The following is an 11,929-nucleotide window of genomic DNA, read 5'->3' as shown; positions in this document are numbered from 1 at the left end:
ACCGAGAGAGAGAGAACGAAAATAAAACGAATGAAATAAAACAGATTGGAGGACAGGTAACATTAGACGACACTAAGAACGAACGTAGCAAGAAGTGCATTAAACACGTTTTTGCACTTGAAAGTCATACATATGTAAATAGGAACAAAAGAAAGAGACGTGAAAACAAGACTGAACTGTACTAATAACGTCTTTGAATACTGTAAACCCTGTAATCTTTTAGCTGATTACAAGGAGTCGTGTTAGTAAATTACATTTTTCATTTTCTTTGCAAATCTAGTTTCCAAAGATAGGAAGAAGTTTTGCTTTTTCCAATACGTTATCTTCGCTTGTCTGCTGCAGATATTTTACAGAAAGAATGCATAAAATGTCACACGTCTAGTTTGAACCGGTTTTTAAGATAAATTACATTATTATTTTCCCAATATTTCTTCTGAAATGTTAGTTGTAAAAGCTAGTTTCGTTAACAGCTGATTTCCAAAATGACACCTATAAACTAATCTATGTGTACTTTTCGTTTATCAAACTACGTGTAATTTTGGCTGATGTAACTGAAATATATGGATGATAGTGAAAATATTAATGTTGGTATATTTGTCAATTACAGAAGTAAAAAGAAAGGTGCCACCTAAGATTTAGTATTCTAATCTCTTCTGTCTTTTAAAGAGGTTGTCAGGTCCAGATGTTTGGGGTTTGTTTACGTTAGCAAACTTTCGATGATGAAAGATTAAACAGAAATCTTCGAAGATGTAAAACTCGTGAGGTAGAACGTAAAACGTAAGTTTTGTTTTACCAGCACACAGTTTACTTGAAGAGGATTCCAACTGATCTGTCGTAAAACAGAAACAACGACTAACTAAATCATAATAAGTTTAAACTTGCCAGAGAATATTGAAACAGCAAGAAGGCATATAAGTTATATACAAACCCTAAACGAGCTCAGGACCAATTTCGTAGCTTTTAAAGCAAGTTTTTGATTTTTGAAATTGAAAAAGAAAATAATGTGAATACCCCGATAAGGTTAAATAAAAATCATTGTAAGTGGTAGACATTAATGTCAGTGTAACTTGTAGACATTAATATTACTGTAACTGGTAGATATTACTATCAGTGTAACTGGTAGATATTAATATCAGTGTAACTGGTAGTCATTAATATCATTGTATCTGGTAGATATTAATATCAGTGTAACTGGTAGATATTAATATCAATTCGTAATAATGTGATTCAAAGAAAAATAGGAATTGTTGATTAAAAGCTATCGATATTACATTAATCTAGTATCTAACTGTGGCACACACCACCATTGCTATACTAGTATTTTACCATTATATATAACACCAATGTGTCACGAGTATTTTAATGTGGTATAAAACACCATTATGGTTACTAGTATTTTTACTGAAATATACTACACAATTGCCGCTAGTATTTATAATATGGTTTACAATACCACTGCTATCTCTAGTATTTGTAATCTGGTTTACATCACCACTACTGTCTTTAGTATTTGTAATATGGATTACTATACCATTATTACTGCTAGTATTATTATTATGATAGTTTAAAGTAACAGTACTGCTGCTAGTATTTTTAATATGGTTTACAATACCACTATTGTCGCAAGTATTTTAATGTGGTCTGCATTATCAGTGGTACTTTTAGAGTCGCTTACATCATCTCTATTACCAGCGATATTGTCACTGCTGTCTGCAGCCCTAGTTTTACCACAGGAATTTTTATTGTAGTTTGTGGTGTTTTTCTTATTATCCCTATTATATATCTATTATCCCTTTAATAAAGCAACAGTGTATGTGTCCAAAGAAGGCATGAAATTATTTGCGTTGAAAGATATATGTAAATCACAAGAAAAATAATTACGTGGAAGGTGCACGAGAAAGATACCGAGGGGACTATAAATTAATTAATTAAAAATGACCTGTAGAACCTAACAGAAGAAAAGTTTTAACTCAACTGTTTTACAACACTGTTACCGTATACAAACGTATTGATAGGAATCATACGGTAACATATCATTAGCGATAATGAAAATACGTTAGTATTACTTTGAAGGCAAAGTATGAAGTTAAAGGAGAAAACACTTGGATTTTGCAATATTAATATCACGAGCATTAGAATCAAGCACTGAGCAGTATATTTTACTTTGTTTTAATGGCACATTCCTGTCGTATTTCTCTTTAAATGTTGGCTATTATTACTATCTCATTGAAAAAATAATTATACGCACGATTTCATGAAATGATTTAATTATTTTATATTTCAAGTCATACAAAACACAACAACAAATAAACAAAATTAAAAATAATAAGAACGTTATGAAATTAAATTCATTTAAAAAAAATTCGAATAAGATAAATTTCCAAGTTAAAACTTCGAGCAACCAAAAAGGCTAAACCAATGAAATGGGAAAAAACTATAATGAGAAACCTGTAGGGATTGATGTGTCCATAATTCTATACTCTTCAAAAAAAGAAACGCAAAAGACAAAATATGAGACAAATTGTTTATTCCGGGTAGTTCTCTATGACATGTGTGAAACTTTGCACATTCACTGCTGAACATCCAAAGTCTGCAAAGGCGAAATCCACGCTCACTAGGTGAAGTTTAACGTCATTCAACGTCAATAACGAGTATGCCCCCCGTGAGCATCAATAACTGCTTGGCATCTCCTGCCCATGGAAGCGATGAGATGACGAATCACATCCTGTGGAATGGCTGTCCACTCAGCCTGCAAAGCTGCTGCAAGATGAGGTAGAGTCTGCGGTTGAGATTGTCGCCGTCGCAGACGTCGGTCCAACTCGTCCCAAAGATGTTCGATGGGGTTTAAATCTGGTGATCTGGAGGGCCAGGGAAGAACGTTGATGTTGTGGTGTCTCAAGAAGACAGTGGTGAGTCGGGCTGTGTGAGGACGGGCGTTGTCATGTTGAAAAACGTCGTTGACGTTCACCATGATGGGTTGCACATGGGGCCTAAGAATCTCGTAGACGGTTGCGTACGGTCTGATCGGAAATCCTACGCAGCCCTGGTATAATTGAGGCAGTAGACGTTGCAGTGGTGGTCCTATCCCGAAGGTGAGGTAACCGGATGTTGCGATCTTGTGCGGGCGTGGTCACACGAGGTCTGCCAGATCGTGGACGGTCACGAGTTGATCCATATTGTTGGTGACGATTCCATAGCCTTGTGATGGTGCTTGGGTGGACATTCACAGCTCTGGCAACATCTCATCGAGATTCGCCTGCTTCCAAGCGACGAATGGCGTTGTTGCGTTGTGCTTTAGTCAGTCTTGGCGTAACTGTATTGCGTGTCGGTGGCTTAACACTGAGCTATGGAAACAGAGAATCCGTCACTTTTATAGGGATTTTGCACATGTTGCACTTGCAGAACATGCAGATCTCTCAAACAAATTTATTGGACACGCATGCGTTTTGGTGAAAAATCCGATGTTTTCCTCCGTTTTCAAAGTGCACAACTTTTATTGTCATTTAGGTCTGACAATCAGTGCCTTAGCACATGTAACATCACATACTCTGAACTTGTAACGTTATTACATTTATTTCACCTTAAAATAACAAAAATATCTCATTTGCGTTTCTTGTTTTGAAGAGTATATATTATGGACTGCTATTCATAATTATACTACACGAGGGATTGCTGTCCATAAATGTACTATATTAGGGATTGCTATCCATAGTTACAAAAATTTAGGGATTGTTATCAATAGTTATTCTACACACAGAAGTTAACAATAATGAATCTGTGTTATTTCTTAAAATGTGTAAAAACATTTTGTGACTTCAGTGTTTAATACATAAAGATGAGCAGTTTAAAACCCGATCGACTTGGAGTCTTCAAAGAAAACGAAATATTTTCAAGACTCTCTTTTTTATATTTCTTTCTTCTGTCTAAATATCTCATAAAATCCTGTTTCATTTTAAGAAATTTCTTTTTGATCGGCGATCTTTGTTGAATAGTGTATTAGATTTTAAATGTTTAGATCAAGGCAGGTTTCAGTTTGTATTTGAAACCTGAAACGTAATGGTAAGTAAAACTTACTACATTTCACCTATTTCAGTATCCTGTCAAGTGCATTGTTTTTAGTCTTTTTACTCAAAAGTATGGCAATGTACAAATCAGTAAATATTTTTTTGTACGCACTCAATACTTTCGGTATATGATATCTCTCAAAGTATTGAAGAATATTCAGGATCTAAAATTCAATATACTATTTCTAGTCTTTCACAAACATCTAAATTTTGTGCATATGCAAAGAGGAATTTCAGTTAATGGTTTGTTTGGTTTAGCTCAAAGTCTCATTGGACCATATACTGTGACCATCCGGGAATCAAACCTCCCATTTTTAATGTTGTAAATCATTAAGTTTACAAATGCCCGAAAGGAGAACAACTTCATTTGTACCGTAAGGAAGAGTCAGGTGTAGCCTGAGAAAATAAAGTCTGAGCTGAGACTTCTACTCTCTGTCTTGGCATGGCCAGGTGGTTAAGACCCTCGACTCGTAATGTGAATGTCATGGGTTCGAATGTCTGTAACACCAAACGTGGTCACCCTTTTAGTCGTGAGAAGGTTATAATGTATAGTCTATCCCACTATTCGTTGGTAAAAGTGTAGCTCAAGAATAGGCGTAAACTAGCTGTTAAATTAGGGACTGCTAGCGCAGTGTAGATTTGCGCGAAATACACAACAAATCACACTGAACTTTCAATGTGGGAGTGATATTAATTCTTTCTATGCGGATAAAAGTAGATGTTATGGCGGATTGTGTTGTTGACTGGTCATCTTTCTTCTAGTTAATGTCTATAAATTAAAATGGCTATGCCTGAAAAGAGGGTATCTGACTTTTCCTTATGCTCTATGTGATATCACCTGGATTGGAAGTAATAAATATTAATTATATGAAAACAAAAACTGAATTAAATACGGTAATTAAAAACTATATATTTCTTTACTTAAATAAGCTACGAAAAATGTTATAAAGGGATTACACCAAAGTGAAGGATGGATGAACTACACTTGTATAGAGGAGAAAAACAAATGGAATAAATGAACGAAAATATACTTAAAAACTATTTTGAAAATGCATCCACAAAACAAATTATTCACCTTGGAATTTGTGTCTAAAGATCATATTCATGGTTGGAATTCCAACTTCAACGACAGTTTAGCTGTCTCCATCATTGATATATTGTATTCTAATTATTATCTTTCTTACTAGCATTTTTATTTTTTATTTTATTTGTTTTTTCTGGTGATATGGCCGTCCTACAGTTTATTAATATTCAATAATGCTATCTGAGAAGGTTAATTTTCGTCACTAAATTTCATATCACTAATCAAATGTAATAAAATTTGCCTGCGTTTGTTTCATGAAATCTATATCATGCGCAGATTCTCTAAACAGATTTCATGAGTTTTCTGAGTAGTTAGAAGAAAGTGAGATTATGAAATTTTTTCCAAGCAACAGCAGCAAAACCGTGCCTTCTCCTCAAAAAATAAATCTAATGACGAAGCTGCTAAAATCTTATAATCGCGAGTAAGTAGCACTTCTGTTCCAGGGGGAGATTTAGATGACAGTATGAACTAATGGTTAGGGTTAAATTTGCAATATGTCGCTTGGTGCGTTGTGAAGAATAGGTTGTATGGCAACGAAGGTAAAATAACGAAGGTAATACCCTATGGTGTCATTTCACCGAATTCTGAAAAATGACACACATTTTAGTACGTGTTGTTGAATACTGAAGTCTGTGCTTTTACAGCTTACAATGTATCGATTTATTATTTAAATATTTTTATAGGTACTAGTTACTCTACTAAGGAACGTTTCACTTTGTTACCTAGTATTCGTTATTTTATTATTGAGTTAATAGGTTTTATTATTTTTATACATTGCTTTCATACTTAGATACTTGTCACTCTTTGATTTATATACTTGTTGCTCTTTTACTCAAATACGCATTTTATTACATAGATATTTAATGATTTGTCACGTTGAATCGGATTTTAATGATTTCATACCAAAAGAAGTAACCTTATAAAACCAAAATGTTGTTTTTATGTAATTAGACACTCAACGTTTCACTTTAAAACTTCTTCAGGAGCGTTCACTAAAATACAAACCGAAACTTACAGTACAAAGCTTCAAGTGAGTTCAATAAGTTCATTTATTACTGGTATTAATATGTCTTCCTTACATTAATATTCACTATAGAAAAGAAACAAACGTTCTTAGTTTTGCCATGTATAATCGGGTCTTTAATGATTTAGAACCAGGAAGTGTATAAAATAGTAAAGGTTGTGACAACCAATACAATGTTTTCTAATCTTTTACAGTTTTTCGTTTTGTTGTAATTTATTTTCAGTATATTTTCTTCCAGGCAGGTTGCCTGGATAAAAGACTTTTATTACACTATATCCTCATTATTGAAGACGGAAAACGAACTCTGGTAATATTACACAGCTTAACTATAGCTAAACGAAAGAAAAAACTGCAAGCAGATAGACGAAAAGAAAAATCAACAAATGAGACTCTACATGGTGCTCATTGCAAACGAAACTGCGCATTTTCTAGTTAATTACGAGCATCTCACCACTGAACATGTACTTTACTATTTAGTTTGCTACACAACTCTCTCATCTTACGGTTAAATATGAACACCTCACCACTGAACATGTACTTTACTATTTAGTTTGCTACACAACTATCTCATCTTACGGTTAAGTACGAACACTGAACATGTACTTTACTATTTAGTTTGTTACACAACTATCTCATCTTACGGTTAAGTACGAACACTGAACATGTACTTTACTATTTAGTTTGCTACACAACTATCTCTGTAATGTAATCTTCTTGTGACCAACGCTGTATTTTCTCGTTATTTCATCTTGCTTATCTGTCTGCATTAATCGAACGATATATTAATATAACCTTCAGAGTAGGTATAGAAAGAGAAGAAGCGAGATAAACAGACTTAATAAGTACAATTTTTCTTTTCACAATAATTGTCCCCTGGTGGTACAGCAGTAAGTCTATAGACTTACAACGTTAAAATCAGGGGTTTGATTCCTCTCAGTGAACTCAACATACAGTCCGATGTGGCTTTGCTATAAGAAAACACACACACACAATAATTTTACAAGGACTGATGACGTACACATACGGTATTCTAGGTAATGTAACAGCCATTTTGTGTACTAGCTTACTAATGACAAGAGAAAAAGCAGTTTTAGCTGATTTAACGAGGCTGCGTGAGCGAATAAATAATTTGTACGCAAGTGTACATTTTATACATGTACAAACGATATTATAGGACTGATTCTGAGAAGAAAATACTGTTTCATTCAGAATGCTAAATGAGCTTTGTTTTTTGACAAGTTCGCTCTAATATGTTTCTGTTCTGCATGTTTTGAATGCTTCGCTAAAGCTCCTCAGAATTATATGAATACAGAGAGAGCTGAAACATAATGTAACTTTACTTATATTATCTTTCGTTTTTCTCCAATGCTTAAGAGTATATACTTAATATGAATATGTTAAACATTGTTTATATCTCATTTATGGTATCGTTCGGAGCTACGTCTTCTGGAGAATATAACATTATACAAGGCTTGAGTATTAAATGAAACATTTGATCTCTTTAAACAAGTTTATAGCATCCTATATATCTACTACCTATTAATATTTCACATTTGAAAATATTATATTTCCTACACTATATGTCCCTCGGCGTAACAAAGGAAAGTTTACGTACTTAAAATGCTTTAACCAGGGTTTTCATTCTTCGTGGTGGACAGCAAATAGACCAGTATGGCCTTGTTCTTACTGTTAATTGTTTACATTTGTTGTACAGTCTGTTTATCTTTCGTGAAGAAGTATACAGGTCTTCTAAATAATGTATGACATTTATAAATGTAAGAAAGATTTATGCTTTATTCTTACTAGCATTATTTCGAATGATACTTATTCTGCCTAGATACTTACTGGTATTATTACTTAAGGGATTCATTCTGCCTTAATACTTACTAGTATTATTACTTAGGGGGTTCATTCTGCCTTAATACTTACAAGTATTATTACTTAAGAGGTTCATTCTGCCTTGATACTTACTAGTATTATTACTTAGGAGGTTCATTCTGCCTTGATACTTACTAGTATTATTACTTAGGAGGTTCATTCTGCCTTAATACTTATACGTATTATTACTTAGGAGGTTCATTCTGCCTTAATACTTACTAGTATTATGACTTAGAGGGTTCATTCTGCCTTAATACTTACTAGTATTATTACTGAGGGGGTTCATTCTGCCTTAATACTTACTAGTATTATTACTTAGGAGGTTCATTCTGTCTTAATACTTATATGTATTATTACTTAGGAGGTTCATTCTGCCTTAATACTTATACGTATTATTATTGCTTAGGAGGTTCATTCTGCCTTAATACTTACTAGTATTATGACTTAGGAGGTTCATTCTGCCTTAATACTTATACGTATTATTACTTAGGAGGTTCATTCTGCCTTAATACTTATACGTATTATTACTTATGAGGTTCATTCTGCCTTAATACTTACTAGTATTATGACTTAGAGGGTTCATTCTGCCTTTCCTCCTTACTACCATTATTTATTAAGACATTCTTTCAGTTCTTTTTTTCATTTTATTTCCCCGGCAGTGTTTTTTTCTTATATAATAAGTTATGGCCTAAGCTAATCTGTTTACTTTATGAATTGTGTTAAGCGAGAGAAGAAATGCTGTTACAATCAGCGTCATATTTACAAATTCTCTTTCAATGTGAACTTTTAAGAGAACGATAAATAAAGAAACCAATTGCCCCCAAGTGAAAGCTCCCAAGTAACCAGTGAATCAGCTCATCATCGATATTATATGTAGGGTATTTACTATCTATGGGACGATTTTGTAAGGCTATTCTTAGTCATACTGATACGACGTATTTCAGCAAACGTTAAATCTACAACAGTACTTGAAACTGACAACTTATGTTTCGTAAATGAAGCGTACTCCATTCTTTCTTTAATATTACTTTCATTAATAATATCGATTATAATGCTTAACATATCTATTCTTCTTTCTTTGATTTTATTGTATTTTTATTTTAAAGATTATTTTGCATTGTTAGATTAATATCAAATATTATTGGGTTTACGGCCAAAAATGCCTTTAATAGCGACCGAAGAAGCAAGGCATTATAATCTTTGCAATTAAAAACGCAAGAAAAGCGTTTTAAATTAGCTCAGTTCATTACCAACTTTCGTTTCAGTTTTGATCTAACGAAGTAGTTTCCTATAATAGGAAGTTAATATTTATTATTCCTACTTCAAGACTACAAGTTATATACCTTTGAAATGCACTAACACATGTTTTATAACGCCTAGAACGATGATAGTTCCGACTGGAACGAGATATAGCAAATGTTGTATGGTTGAGGTATAACAAGATAATTTTATTTACTTTCATATCAAAACAAAAAAGGAAACGATTATAGCTTGTTTCATAAAGAAAATAAAGGAGGGGTTGGGAATTAGATCGAATAAACTAATAAATAAGACGGTAAAAACTTAATTCGATAAACGCGCCATAAACCCAGGTTCTGTATTTTTAATCCATTGATGTACGACTGTGTGCACGTCTTGTCCGTTTGATTTATAGAACTAATTTTTTTGCTTGTTTCATTTAATTGGTGGCTGCTAATTCAACTTCTTCAGTATGAATTATTAACCCTGTTTAGTGAGAAAATAATAAAGAAATTGAATACAATTAATGTAATTTGCATTGATTTTTGTAAAATAAGCATGAATAAAAGTAATAAATATATATTAATGCCATACCCTTCGATTGGTCAGTGATAAATGTACGGACTTACAAAGCTAAAATACGTGGTTCGATTCCTCGCGGTGAACAGATAACATATAATCCAATATGAGGCTTCGCACTGGATTAGTTCGTGTTTTAATTGTGACATACATTAAGTTGGTTTATGTTCGTCACAGTTCATTATTCCTGTCTCTTTTAACCGATTTGTTTCCTTGAACAACGGAAAGAGTAGAACTTTCCTACTACAGTTTCATTTTTGATTTTTTTAAAATACTTTTCATCTCCAGCTGCCCCTCTCATGCACGAGCCATTGACACAAGCTATTTTTGGCTGATACGCTTAATTTTACAGTTTATAAAAACTGACAGTCTGTTATTTTCTTATAAGCTTGATAAGAGACATAGATGGACATTTTTTTTGTCATATTACTTACTATCAGAAAATAATTAGGGGAAAGAAGCAGTTATTCACAATTATAACCCTAGCAGAACTTTCGAGAAATATTAACGTTTTTACGCTGTCCTAAATATTAAAAATATTTTAGCGCCACCTTGTATTACCTCACTGAAAATGTGGTAAACTATAAAGATTACTATTAATGTTAAAAGCGCTTCACTAAAAAAATAATATTTTGGTGTCCCCTAGTGGTACGTCTTCAAGCACCTCATTCCGTAAACTGTAAATATATCTGTTTATCTTTCTGGCGTCCCCTGTTGGTGCTTCATCGAGCACGTTATTCCATTAGTTTCATGAGAAAGGGTTCAGTGTTGTTTTTGTTCCTAACCTTCTTGAAAACTCATTCCTAGCAACGGATTTTGAACCCATTCTGAGAATACATTCGAACTCTCATGCTGGTACATAGAGGAAAGAATTTATAATTTCGGTGAGTAAAACAAGTAGATACAACTACTGTTCCAATTAATTAACATATTCTTTTTAAAAAGGACTTATTATTCGAGCCGAAAGATTATCTTACAGGGTACTTAATATTCCAATATATATGAGACAAACGATATTACTTTCAGAATGAATATTAAATCCAAGTTGACATACGCTATTCTCTCTATTCCTGTAGGTGTGTATCTAAGCGAATTATGATTTCTAAGTTCATTTGTTCTTGAACTTACACCAGCAATCCCACGCTGGTACAGAGGTAAGTCTGCGGATTTACAACTTTAAAATCAGGGATTTGATTCCCCTCGGTGAACTCAGCAGTTAGTCTGGTGTGACTTTGCTATAAGAAAAAAACACACATACATTAACAGTACAGTAAAGAAGAAATTTTCACTAGTTGTAGTCTATTTGTTTCTCTGACCTTGAGTTATAAGATGTTATTATTCTACTTCTGATATACATTAACTTGGTTTCTTATAGTGGCCTCTTTTCTTACAGTTCACGTACTTCTGTCTTATCTACTGATGTGTGTTTTCTTAACAACAGGAAAAGCTGGATTTTTCTTAGTACAGTAGAATTGTTTTGATTTTTATACTGTTTTCTCCGTTACCAGCTGTCTCTCTCATGCACTAGCTACACAATGTTCCGTTACAACTGAGTGGTCAGTTATGTATGAGAGAGGAACGTTACACGGATGCAAGATTATCTATACATATACATCTAATACTAATAATAGAGAAGTTTATACACTTTAAAAAATGAACATATTGTAAAACAGAATATATACCATACCAAAACTCGAGTCATCACAAACAAAGTGAAATAACAGACAACTTTATTTGAAGAAAACTGGATTCTATCTTATGTTATATTCTGCTTTAAACTTTGGAATTCTTAAGCAGAACAAATCTAATTTAAAATATGAAAACGCATACACTGTTTTGTATATATTTATGACATAAAACTTTTGACGGGTTTTGACCAATGTTTAATTTAAATCTGAGCAAGAATATAAGGCAGAATAATAGCTATTATTTACTAACAGTGTAGTTAAAATGCGAAACTATAAACCAGTATTAACTACTGGTTATTTGATAGTTAGCTAAAATAGAAAGTAACGGTTGGATACTAGCTTTGTTTTAACGCATATTTTAGCTATCATATCA

This window comes from Tachypleus tridentatus, chromosome 9, assembly GCF_004210375.1.
Source record: "Tachypleus tridentatus isolate NWPU-2018 chromosome 9, ASM421037v1, whole genome shotgun sequence".
Lineage (NCBI taxonomy): Eukaryota > Metazoa > Arthropoda > Merostomata > Xiphosura > Limulidae > Tachypleus > Tachypleus tridentatus.
Note: the sequence above shows the minus strand (reverse complement) of the source record.